At 41.6% G+C, this 13,263-nt stretch overlaps 1 protein-coding gene across 9 annotated transcripts in view; it reads left to right on the plus strand.

Moving 5' to 3' along the window:
* The first annotated feature begins 4,650 nt into the window (after positions 1-4,650).
* Immp2l (inner mitochondrial membrane peptidase subunit 2) overlaps positions 4,651-13,263 on the plus strand; it is an 884,186-nt gene continuing 875,573 nt past the window's right edge. For 8 of the 9 annotated variants that reach the window (XR_004114576.1, XR_004114574.1, XR_004114575.1 and 5 more), the window contains exons 1-2: positions 4,651-4,721; positions 5,133-5,205. The gene's annotated coding sequence lies outside the window, so the exon portion shown is untranslated. Of the gene's footprint in view, positions 4,722-5,132; positions 5,210-13,263 lie in introns of all 9 variants that reach the window. The other variant, XM_031357241.1, reaches the window with a different exon arrangement.

The following is a 13,263-nucleotide window of genomic DNA, read 5'->3' on the forward strand; positions in this document are numbered from 1 at the left end:
AGTGAATTTCCTTCAGTTAATGATATTTGTCTTGTCTTCACTAGAGCATCTTACACAAAGCATTGGAACCAGTTCTCCCTTAGAAAAAAAATTCAAAGATTTGATCTTAACTTTCATCCTTGAGTTCAGCTTGGAAAGAACTTTTCAGCTCCCCACTCACCCCCCCCCCCAAGACAGAGCTTCCCTTTGTAGTCCTGGCTGTCTCAGTACACTCTCTGTAGACCAGGGAGCCTTGAACTCATAGAGATCTGCCTGCCTCTGCCTCCTGAGTGGTGGGAGTGTGCATCACCGTGCTTCACCCAACTTTTCAGATTTTAAAATTCTCCCTTTGTGATGCACTTAATACTAAAAGTTGATATCTTTTTTCTATAGTATATTTTAAAAATCCGTCCTTGAGTGTTTACTCAGGTCCTTCTCTGCTGTACCATCTAGGCACTAACTTCATTCTCTGTTAAGACACAGCACAAGGTGAACTCTTACCCTAACTCCTCATGGCACATAGACAATTATAGAAGAATTTTAATCCAGCATCATGGCTGCTCTGGCAAGGAATCAAATCTAAAATTATGATCCGGCTGGAATACAGACATGTCACACACGTGTAATCTCTCTGACAGGAATACAGACACATCTTTAGTACACACCATTAATCCCAAACAATGACCTCTAATTGAGACAAAGTGACAAATCAGAGAAAAAATTGATGGAATGAGTCAGAGGTAGGATATGCCCATGAGAACAGACAGGAAAGAGAGGTTACTTAAGAGCTGTCCGGGGGAGAGTTGAGTTAAGTTCAGTTTGGTTTAGTTTAGTTCAGTTCAGTTCTGTACAGTGGAGTTCATTTGAGTGTAGTTGAGGTCACTTCACAGCAGAGCAGTTGAGTTCAGAGTGCTTCAGTGTGCGGAGTTCACAGACAGTCTTTCAGAGTAGCACAATTCAGTCAGAAGCCAAGAGGAGCCTATTTGAATCAGTCAGATTAGAGGGAATCAGACAGGAGCCATCTCTGATTCCCCATTTCCTGAGCTCACATCTTCATTCTTCTAGCTTTGTGGTTATCCAGTTTACCCAAGCAGATGAAACTACTTTTATTCTACTTTGATTTGTGGGCCAGGAAATGATCCATAGAATTTTTAAGCCTAATGATTTCAAGTTAACTTTGTTTCAATATCCCACTGAATATTAATATGATTTGTAACCATAATTTAAATGCACATATAAGTGTGGAATATATGATACAGGTCCTCTGATGGCACTGATGCCAAATATTTGAGATTCAAATTTAATGACCTTGAAGAATAAACAGCATTCAGACCCTTTATCTTAGTTTCTTTTTAATAATATAATTTTAAAAAAAGATTTATTTATTTATGTATATGAATACACTGTAGCTATCTTCAGAAACATCAGAAGAGGGCATCAGATCCCATTATAGATGGTTGTGAGCCATGTGGTTGCTGGGAATTGAACTCAGGAACTCTGGAAGAACAGTCAGTGCTCTTAACCACTGAAACTTCTCTCCAATCCATATAATTTTATTTTTAACGAACAGTTTTAGGTGGAGAGCAAAATTGAACAGAATGGACAGAATTTCCATATATCTCAGGATACCCATATATTCCAGGATACTGACATATTCCCCAGTGCATGTATAACCTTCCTGTTAACCTTCCTATGTGATAGTATACTTTACTACACTATGAATTCCAAGATTTAATTTAATTTCTCTGGCTGGAATAGAGATATGCTCTTAGCACATGCCTTTAATTACAAACGACGACAGTAAAGTTAGTTTGTAGAAAGAAGCACCCATGTTTAAAAGTGGTGTCTAGTTGGGTGGCAGACAAAGTGACAAATTAGAGAAAGATTTGACACAATAGGATATGCCAAATTCTCATGAGAAAAGAGAGGAAAGGGAAGCTACTTAAAAGAGCAGGACAAAGAGGAAGAAGGCAGTTTTAGCTGGACAGTTGTATAGACACAGGTCACAGAGAGAGAACAAGCTAGACACAAGTAAAGACAGAAGGAGCCAGAGAATGAGAAGGAACCAGAAGATTAGAATACACTGCCAAGTTAGTATGAGGCCAAGTAGAGTAATTCATTCAGGAGAAGCCAAGAGAAACCAGTTTGAATCATTTTGCACTAAGAGTTTGAGCCATAACAGCTGAGTTGAATCAGCCAGCCAGAGCTAAGAAAGAACTAGAAATGGTGAGCTTATTCTGCATGAAATCTCAGAAGCTAAAAATATTCTAGGCTCAAATTAGGTTGTATGGATGCTAGAAACTTCCAGGTCTAGGCCTTGGTTAATAGACTGAAGCAGTAAGCCTCCAAAGCTACATTTAAGTTAAGAGAATACTTTTAACAGAGTACAAGTTAAAATTGATGAACCTATGTTGTCTCATTGTTATCACCCAAACTCAGAGAGTAGGGCTCACAGGATTTTGTGTCGAGAGCTGCAGCTGCCACCCTATATACATATATATTGAACACCTGGTCTCCAGCCAGAGCAGAGAGCATTGAGATAAACAAGCCTTAGTTGGAAAAGCTGTGTGCCTCTAGTTTATGATGCAAGCTGGCATGATTTCTCGTAGCCTATTATGCTTTGCCACGTAGCCGATGATGATTGGGACCAGGGAAAGTATTCAACCCACAAGGGCTGGGGGCTTGGGGGAGTATTGAGTAAGTAAGTAGAGATAGTAAGTATGTAGAATTAGGGCTGGTGATGGGTTAGGAGAGATTTAGAAGTAAGTATGTAGAATTGGGGCTGGTAATGGGATAGGAGAGAAGATGTAGATATAGAAGTAAGATGTACGAACAGATGTAAGATGTAGAATTAGGAATAAGTATGTAACTAATAAGATGTAACTAATAAGATGTAAGTAGTAATAAATAAGATGTAAGAAGAAGATATAGAAGAATATAAAAGAAGCTAGCTAGAGAAGAAGTAAAAATGAAGGTTCTCCAAGAAGCTGCATGGAGAAGGGCTCGGTGTTTGCCTCCTTATTTCCACTGGATGGGTAAGGTGGCCGACAGTTATGCATCTGTGGGTTTAACAGTATATATATATTATGTCATAAGTATAGTATAATTTAGAATAGCATCACTCTTCTTAAGTTCCTTTTGTTCTGGCGTCAGAGTTTTTCCATTTCTAGGATGCCTAACAGTTGTGGGGAACAGGGGATGAAAGCTTTTTTGGGTTACTTTGGCTTCTTAAATATCTTTGGTAAATCTTAATATAAAGTCAGCTTCCACTTAGCAACTTTTTGTAAACTTGTTTGTTTATTTATTTATTTTTCTGAGACAGGGTTTCTCTGTGTAGCCCTGGCTGTCCTGGAACTCACTGTGTAGACCAGGCTGGTCTCGAACTCAGAAATCTGCCTGCCTCTGCCTCCCAAGCACTGGGATTAAAGGCGAGCGCCACCACTGCTGGGCTTGTAAGTTTATTTATGTTCCTGTACAATACTACCCTCACTCCATCTTTGATATTTTTGTGTATTCATTCCATTCCATACTGTCAGTTTTTCACTGGACCAAACACCTGTTAATTTCGAGTTTCTTTACTATTAGGGCCCAATCCAATTTGTAAATAGGCTCTGTCATCAGAAGTGGCCTCTAAGATACGCTCTTGGAACTAAGTCATGAAGAACTGACAGGATCAAACTTAAATTGCAGTAAATATTTCAGCTACTGATAGGAATACTGCACCTACATCCTATACAGGATAGCAATCTTGTTTTCTTTGGCAGACTTTTGCAATAATCAGTTATCAGCCCATTTAAGTCTCCCTGTCCCCCTTCTTTTGAGAGAGGGTTTCTCTGTGTAGCCCTGGCTGTACTGGAACTAGCTCTGTAGATCAGGCTGGCAGGCATGCTATAAACTCAGAGATATACCTGCCTCTGCCTTAGCAGCGCTGGTATGATTTAAAGGCACATGCAACCACTTCTCGGCTCTATTTAAGTCTCTTACACTCTCCCATCTTTAAAATTAATTTTGAATGCTGAGTGTCAGAAACATTATGCACTACTTAAACTTGAGAATGATAGTTCAGCATTTTCTAGAAGGATAAAGCAAGAAAAGATAAAGATACAATTGGGGCGGGTATAAAAGAAGCGAACAAATTTTTGTTGTCTATTTTCTGTTAGTTACATTGTTTTTCTAGATTGTAATAATATAGTTAAGATTTTGTACAATTGAAGGGCAAAGGTTAAGTATAAAAAAGCCCTTAGTTTCTCTGAAGCAAGCAAACAAACAAACAAAAAACCAAAACTGTTTTGGATTTTTTCTTTTGGCTTGCTAGAGGAAGCAAAACCGAAGTTTCCCATGTGCAAACAAAACAAAAACAAAACCACAGAACAACAGAAGGAGAATTCCGTTCTCGGTTCCTGGCCTAAGGGGAGAAGCTGAAGATAGTTTCCGGTCACTTGCTGCTTTTCCTTGCCCTCTAAGCCATGCTGGGCTTCGCCCTAGGACTTAGAACTAAGGCTTCTAATACTTGCAACTGCTAGGCGGCTTCGTACCCACCCCTGATCTGATGTAACCCTATTTCTGGCTGCTGATCGACCTCGAGTCTCGTTTCGGGGGCGGGACTTCCGTAGGAGGAGGAGTCTCCGGCTGCTGCCAAGCTGGGGGTCGGGTCTAGGCTAGCGGCGTTGGGGGGCGGGGCGTGCCGCCTCGGAGGGCGGGGCGTGCCGCGGGGACTTCCCCTGGGTTGAGCTGCGCAGCCGGTGCGCGGGGAATGGGGCGGTGGGTCGTGGGTGGCCTGGCACATGGGTGGGCTTAGGCAGACCCTCTGTGTACCGGGCAGGGTCTCTTATCTCCGGCTTGTCCTCAGTCAAGTGGGTGTTGCTGGGAGGCGGGGAGCCGCTCGGCCGCTATCCGCGCGACGGTAGCGAGCATGCGTGCGTGCGCCTGTTCCAGTGAGGCCGCGCGGCTGTCCCCTCAGTTCGTCCTCCAGTCTTCCCCAGTTAGGGAACCCGAACCCGATCGGGGCGGGTAGCCGACCTCTCCTCCCTGGGGGTACCCACAGAGCGGCCGGGAGGGAGCGCCGCTCCTGGAGTGGTGGGCAGCTGGTGGGAGCTGCTCAGGCTGGAGCCACGGGATTTTAAAGGACCTGTCTCTGTCATTTTTACTTTTAGGATTTTGGCCAAATTGGGCGAGGGTACAATATTACCACTTACCCCTTCTCACCGAGGAAGAGCGGGAGAAAGGGTAAGTAAGTATCGCTCAGGGGCGGAAGGAGCCAGGACTCTTTTTTTTCCGAGTGGGGAAACTGCGCTAGGCAACTTGGGTCCAAATTCCACTTTTTATCAGGAACTGGATACCCACCTTCAAAGGTCACTTGTCCCAAGCTCAAGCCTTTCTTCAAGTTTCAGAAGCCCATAGAGTCGACTGGAAGTTTAGCAGTGGTCTAGTCACCTGACAGAAAACTTTCAGACCCTCTTTAACCTGGAGCCTTGATGCTATAGTTCCTCTTTGGTCCCTTGACTTCCTAGGTAGCATTCAGTAGTTCCTGAGGTAGTAGGGCCCTAGGTAATCTTGGCTTTGCTTGGCAGTTATTCCTCCAGGGATCTTTACATATTAAAATCTGTCAACAGTGGGGGGAAACCACATGGCACCATACGCATATACTTGCAGTTCTTTTTAGATTTTTCAGAATTACAGAAGAATTGGGCGAGGTCCTATCTCATGCATTGAGGTGCCTTTCTGAAAAGTTGAAGTCCCGGGAAGTTGACTGATTTCAAGTATCATCTCTTTTCATTGGTTCTTCCCGGAGACTTGCCTTTCTCCCAGTCTTCCTGGCGATATGAAACACAGTTCCTTTCAGGTTGGAAACCCTCCAGCATTACATTTATCTCCGCCAACTTTTACTTTTTAAAACCCAGGTTAGCTATAAGCAAGAACAGTAAACCACTTGCTTGTTTACTTCCACGAGGAAGCTAGACTTTACCCAGTAAAGTACCCATCCTGGCACATGCCACATATGAACCTGATTACCTTGTTAAGAGATGGATGTTTGAATATTATGAAAAAACTAAGACATTCTTGTTTATTAATGAAGGATTCTATCTCTGATGCCCTTTCATTGTGTGTTGAATGAACACTGGTCAAAATGGGATCTGGAGAGCTGGCTCCTGCCTTCAGTCCCTATAGGGACAGGTGGATCTCTGTGACTTTGAGGCTGGCCTGGTCTATATAGGGAGTTCCAGGCTAGCCAAAGATACAAATGAGGTCCTGTCTCAAAACAAAAGAACAAAAACATCCCATAAATAAACAAACAAACAAAAACCCAAAACAGTACCTGCAGAATGAGACGGTTGGAGATGACCTATTTTAGTAATGGGCCTTTCACAGGTTTCTGTGGAAGTTTTGAGTAATTATATGTAAGTGTTAGAGAACTTGCATCCAGATCAGTAGTGCTGTGTGGGGCCAGTGCTGTCATTCCATTTTTCTGGTAGAGTCAGAAATAAACTTGGGTGATTAGCTGTGGAAGGTTGTTTTCCATAATGCATAGCATTGTGGTCATTTTCCAGTGCAGTAGAGGCATAGTTTGGGCACAATCACTAGGTGAGAGAAAGTTTTTGAGTTGTTCTGTAAGAAAGCTTACAGAAAGAAAACAGGGAGGCAGCTAAAGGTGATGCACTTGGGAGAGTAAATCTTGAAGCTGGCCTGCCGTGGGGTCCCGTAAAGTTAACCCCATTTCTTTACTGACGTGAGAAGAGGCTAAGGTCAAAACAAAGTTAGGATTAACACCCATAGGAGTGTGAAAGTAAGAATGTGCACCTCACAAATTTGTAATATTTTGGTATTTACCTTTTAGACATGAAATCCACAGCTTCATGTTAAGTAGGCATACAGCTGAGGTATTTCCTTATCTGTTGAGACATGTACAATGTAATATGCACATGTATATATATGTTACCATTACTTGGTAAAATTGTAACTTTCTTCCTTTTTGGGCTCTCCTCATGTATCGGAGGACTTTTATCCCTTTTATAGTCTATTGTTTTTCTGAGCTGCTGGAGGTCAAACTAAGGCCCTCAGCAACTACAATACCACAGAGCCTCAGTCCAGCCTCTGGTAGCTGACTATGTAACAGGCAGGTCTTCCTGCTTCAGCTTCCTGAGTGCTGGGATGAGAAGGGTGGGCCACTAGGTTTGGCATAGTTTCTGCACTCTTAGTTGGAGCCTTGGATCCTAGTTTTTATTTTATTAGCTCTGCCACTTGGGACCAAGCACAGCATTCATGCTGTTTGATGTGATGCTATCTAAATAGAACAAGGAGGACCTAAAAGAAGACTGGACAAAGCAGTGCCTGTGTGAACTTGATATTCCATTTCTTTATCTGATTTCCCACTATTTTCTTTATTTCCTTTTTAAATGTATTTTATTTTGTGTGCATTGGTGTTTTGCCTGCATGTCTTTAGGTGGGTTTGGGATCCCCTGGAACTGGGGTTACAGTTTGTTAGCTGCCATGTGATTGCTGGGCACTGAACCCAGCTCTTCCTCAGGAAGAGCAGCCGGTGCTCTTAACTGCTGAGCCACCTCTCTCCAGCTCGGCCCATCATTCGTAGATCTTCCTTAGGATAGTGCCAGGCAGCCTAGAACCCATTTTCCTGTAAGCACTAAGTCTTCCTGATTTATGTATTTTCACATCACATCGAATAGCCTGCTACATCTGACCCCAGAATTTCTGAAACAAGGATTCACACCTGGTGTGGCTTGATTGTCCTATATCAGATCATTCCACACAGGCCTGCCTAGAGAGTGTCAGCCTGAAAAACAAGAGAAAGGGTTTCCATCTGACACCATTCACAAAGTGAGACAGACAGGCTACCACATTTAGCTGAGTGCTGCAAGTTAGGATCTCTTTTACAGAAACATCTTTGGCTTATAAGCATTATAATAAAAACGCTGATGGTTCATGTCCAAACTGTCAGGATTTTGTTAAGCTGTGGGTCTGATATGTAGCTAAGCTGTGAGTTTAGCGTATCTAATACTTCATTTGGAGCTGAGAAAGACAAGTCCACAGACACTCGACTTCACACCAGACATCTGGTTTCGCTTTGCTAAGGAGTACACTTTGTCAGTAGTTATAGATGTATTGGCTGAACAACTGCAGACCGTGGCATTTCTATTATGAGTACCGGTTGGCTGGGGCCAGGGTGATGTGTTATTCAAATGACAGCACCTGGTCATAGAAGTTAATTTCCCACATGTGTCTCCTAGAGTCACTGTTCTTAACGAGTTAACAAGGGGAAGGACATCCTGTTTGAGGGGAGTTTTTACACTAAGTTTTTGTAGAAGATATTTTTAAAGAAAACAGAACTTCACTTTAGAACCTATTGAGCTGAATGTCCTTGTTCATGCCTGTAATTCCAAGCACAAAGGAGGCAGAGGCAGGCTAATTTTGAGTTCTAGGCTGGCTTGGTCTAAATCAGACTTTTTTTTTTTAATTTAAAAAAGGAGCTTGCTATGCTTTAAAAAGTACATTTTATTCTCCCTGACCACCCCCTCTCCCCCCGTCCCTCCCTTCTTTCTTTCTTTGAGACAAGTTTTTCTGTATAGCCCTGTCTTGGAACTTTTCTTGGCTGTCCTGGAACTTGGACTGTATACTAGGCTAGCCTCGAACTCAGAAATTCTGCCTCCAAGTTAAAAAGACCACTTTCAAAAGTATACTTTCTTATACTATAACAACTTAATTTGCAGAAAAGGAATAACAAGTAGCATTTGGTTTTCTAGGTTAAAGAACCAAAGCCTTTCAAACCCATCATGCTATTAGAGATGATGTGCACGCTTAGAGATTCTTAAAATTTTCCATTTATTTCCTTTTGTCTAACACATTTTTAAAATAACCCTTGGTATATAGGGTATGTAAAGTAGGTATCTAAATCAAACATATACTTATAATAAATCATAAAGCAATTCATTTAAGAATAGTTGTTTGGTATATGAATGCCTTCACCATTTATTACAGAAGAGAATTTGCAAGGTAATGAAATAGTTGTTCTCATTTATTTGCATACAGAATTAAATCTTGCCTGGAGACTAGATGCTTCAGGACTTAGAACATTTCAGCATTTCCCATAGTGGGTCCATATTCTGATTTTATAATTATTAATGCCAAGGATGCTATTTCATATAAATATGTAGTAAAAAAATATGTAGCAAAAATATGTTTAGGACTTTCTCAGAAATTGTTGGAAATTCTCTTCCAACCCCAAGTCAGAGTTTTGTTTTATTACGTTGTGTTGTGACCAACCTCGACCAGCAAGGAATGGCGCAACACACAACAAGCTCTTCTCAAGCAGTTTAATCAGGAACCTTGAACAATCTTCTGACCACGAGGAGAGCCAACCCACAGGCTAAATACTCTATGGACAGCCACCCAAGTAAAGCCATGTGGCGCTATCTTACAGGCCCACATAAGCGGAAGCAAGCCAGTTGACTCAGCCCACAGCCAAGTAAGGACTTGTTTATCTCGAGAGCACTCGCCGTCGGGCTGGCGGAAGGCGGAAGCCGTGCCATCTTTAGGGTGCGGCGCATCGCAGCTCTCTACAACGTTGGATGAAATTCAAACAATAATTTTTATAATCAACTATTCTAGAGCTGGGCATGGTGGTGCATGTCTTTAATTCCAGCTCTCAGGAGACAGAGGCAGGCAGATCTTGAGGCCAGACTGGTCCTCATAGCAAGTTACAGGACAACCAGGGCTGTGCAGAGAAACCCTGTCTTGAAAAACAAAACAAAAAAATGAGCTATTTAACATAGTACATCAACAGGAGCCACTGATTTGGTACTTATGAGGAATGATGGTTGGACAATATTAAAGTTTTTGTCTTCCTAATTATGCTATTATGGCCCAGCAGTGGTGGCACACACCTGTAATCCTAGCTCTCAGAAGGCAGAGCCAGGTGGATCTCTATGGTTTGCAGAGCCAGTTCCTGGACGGCCAGGGCTACTTAGAGGAAACCTGTCTCAGAAACCAAGAACCAAAAATTAAAAAGTTTTCTATAGGAACAGAAAAGTTTGCATGTACAGGAAAAACACTGCAGCTTGTAACTTCTAGTAGTCTCCAAGGTGAGCCGAGATGTTCCAGGTAGCACTCTGTGTTGCATGGTGTGACCCCACGTCCAATGCATTGGTGCATGCTGCAAGAAACACCTTCAGTTCACTTTGCATCATATTTGGAGTTAACTTTGGTGACTGGGCACGCAGCAGCCTTTTAACTGCTGTAGAGGTTTATTTGTTTTTGGTGTTTTGTCTGTGTGAGCTATCCTGTCCCTTGGTCTTATGCCCCGAAGTGCCCTTCCCAGATTTTTTTGTTTTTTTTTTTAATGTAACTTGGGTTGTGACTCATATTTTAAAAGCTGGTCTACATACATAGTAGCATTTTGGAGAAGATTGTATTCTGATAATCCAGCATGACTAAAACGTCTCTTCCGTGTTGACACTGAGGGAAATCTACAAATGTCGGAGGCCTGTCCTTTTGGATTTGAGAGTGGGCTGTGTGAGTTAACTGGGACTTCTGTAAGATGAGATAATTACTCACTGTTGCTGTGAGATTCAGTGATTGTAAGGTAGCATAGTGACTGCCAGGAAATAGATGGTTGGTTATTAGTGGTTACACTTTTCTTCCAGGTCTTGACCAAAAGAACAGAGATTCCTCTCCTTCCTTACATCCAGACTAACCTTATAGCCAGGAATTGAAGCTCCAGTAGGAGGAGCTTCCCGTGGTGGCGGAGTGAGGGTGGAGTGGGGGGCCGAGCTGAGAAGAGATATGGAGGACATCAACAGAGGGGAGCAGTGGTGAGCAGATAGGGAAAGGAGGCAATATTTTGCTCAGTCCAGAGACACACCTTAATGAGATTTTTTGGGGGATGTGTGAGTGGGAGTCACAGGAAGAGCCATATTTTTGCTAGCCTCTTTTGTGATTTTATTGGGATCTCTTACCCCTGACCCCCATTTTTCTTTCTTTCTTCCTTCCTTTCTTTCTTTCTTTCTTTCTTTCTTTCTTTCTTTCTTTCTTTCTTTCCTTCCTTCCTTCCTTCCTTCCTTCCTTCCTTCCTTCCTTCCTTCCTTCCTTCCTTCTTTCTTTCTTTCTTTCTTTCTTTCTTTTTTTTGAGAAAGAGTCTCACTATGTAGTTCTGGCTGTCCTGGAACTCAGTAAATAGATCAGGTTGGCCTTGAACTCATAGAGATCTGCCTGCAGTGAAGGAAGAGATGCATTTTAGAGAATATTGGTTAAAGGACTAATGGGTACGTTGCGGCTTCTAAGCCCGGTGCTTAGAAGGTAACTTATACATAGGGTCCTGGAGTATAACAGGAGACTGAGGAGGCCAGAGAAGGCTTTTTGAGTTTTTGCCATGTGCAGAGTAAAACTGAACATACAGGAAAGGATAAAAGTGTTCAGAGGACATAAATAGTTATAGAAGAAAAGAATAGTTGAGTATTATAGGCACTGGGCAGTGTTGAAACTAATGATCCAACCAATAAGAATGCAAGGATGCTAAAAAGGAGTGGGCAGAGAGTTCAAGAGACCTGTTAAAACATACCCATTGAGCAAAAATTCCCAGAACAATACAGTTCTAAACTTGAGTCCTTAGGGTGAACAATTGGATGTGTAGACTTGCTTATATTACTTATCTGCTACTTTTTACTCTTTGGCTTACATCTCTCCCTTTATATCCTGTTTGTCTGTTAACATTGTTCTTTTTCTCTCTGTGTTTTTATAAGATTTCACGTGTAAATGAGATCATGCATTATGGAACACTTTTTCTACTTCTAGCTTTTATCATTTAACCCAATGGCTTAACTCAGATATTCAACCACATTATGGCAAATGATAGGAGGTTCTTTTCTTTTCTTTTCTTTTTTCTTTTCTTTTCTTCCTTCCTTCCCTCCCTCCCTCCTTCCCTCCTTCCTTCCTTCCTTCCTCCCTTCCTTCCTTCCTCTCTCTTTCTTTCCTGCTTTCTTTCTTTCCCCCTCTTTCCCTCCCTCCCTCTCTTTCCTTCTTTCTTTCTTTCTTTCTTTCTTTCTTTCTTTCTTTCTTTCTTTCTTTTCCTTTCTTTCTGAGACAGGGTCTTGCCATGTAGCCCAAACTTAAATTCATGATCCTCTGGCCTCACAGTTGCTGTGGTTACACGTGAGACTTACTACTTACTACCCCTCTCTCTCCTTCTTTTCTAAAAGCACACTGAATAATATAATATTTCATTGAATATTTATACCACTCTTTATACATTTCCATGTTAGCAAATGCTTAGGGTTTTTCCATGTGTTCACATACATTAAGAGGCACCCACAGAAAAGGAGCCACCACCATGTAAGGACACTGGGTGCTCGGAGTTCTGCCTGGGTTCTCAAGAATGAGAACTCATGCACTTTTCTTTTCTTTTCTTTTCTTTCTTTCTTTCTTTCTTTCTTTCTTTCTTTCTTTCTTTCTTTCTCTCTCTCTCTCTCTCTCTCTCTTTCTTTCTTTCTTTCTTTCTTTCTTTCTTTCTTTCTTTCACTCTTTCTTTCCTTCCTTCTTTCTTTAACCTTTAAGAGAACCAGTGTTTTTGCTCAGAGAAAGGATAATATGAAAGTTCAATTGTTTGCATCCTGGACATCATGGTTTTTTTTTTCCTGAATCATTCATTCAATCATTTTTTTTCCTGAATGGCAACCAACTTGAGTGTGTTTGCCTACTCCTTCCCTGGGTTTTAGAGAACACCTGATTCATCTTCTTTCTTCCATTTCTCCTCCTTTGCCTCCTTCTCCTCTCTTCTTCTTCTTCTTCTCTTCCTCCTCTTTTCTTCCTCCACCTGCTTCTTCTCTGCTTGCACCCCTATGGTAGGAAGTTGGGTTTCCTGAGCCATGGCATATGTAAAGTTTGGATGCTTTAGTTTTTCTTTCTTTTTTTAGATGTGATATTATTTATTTATTAAAATGAGCTTTGTTAACTTTTAGTATACATATTATATCAAGTGAAATGTGGTAATCAAAAATTTCCGTCTTGTGTTATTTGAACTCCATAATTTGCTCATCGAAACCATTTTTAAGAAGACTACCTTAATAAGTACTTCCTAAATCTTAGTAAGGGTTACTGTTGCTGTGATGAAACACCACAGTGAAAGAAACTTGGCGATGAAAGGGTTTATTCGGCTTACACGTCCACAGCCCTGCCCATCATTGAATGAAGTCAAGACTAAAGAAAAAAAAAACAGAGGAGTGGATACAGAAATTGTGGTACATCTACACAATGGAGTACTACTCAGCTATTAAAAAC

Source organism: Mastomys coucha, unplaced genomic scaffold, assembly GCF_008632895.1.
Source record: "Mastomys coucha isolate ucsf_1 unplaced genomic scaffold, UCSF_Mcou_1 pScaffold6, whole genome shotgun sequence".
In the NCBI taxonomy this organism is placed as follows: Eukaryota; Metazoa; Chordata; class Mammalia; order Rodentia; family Muridae; genus Mastomys; species Mastomys coucha.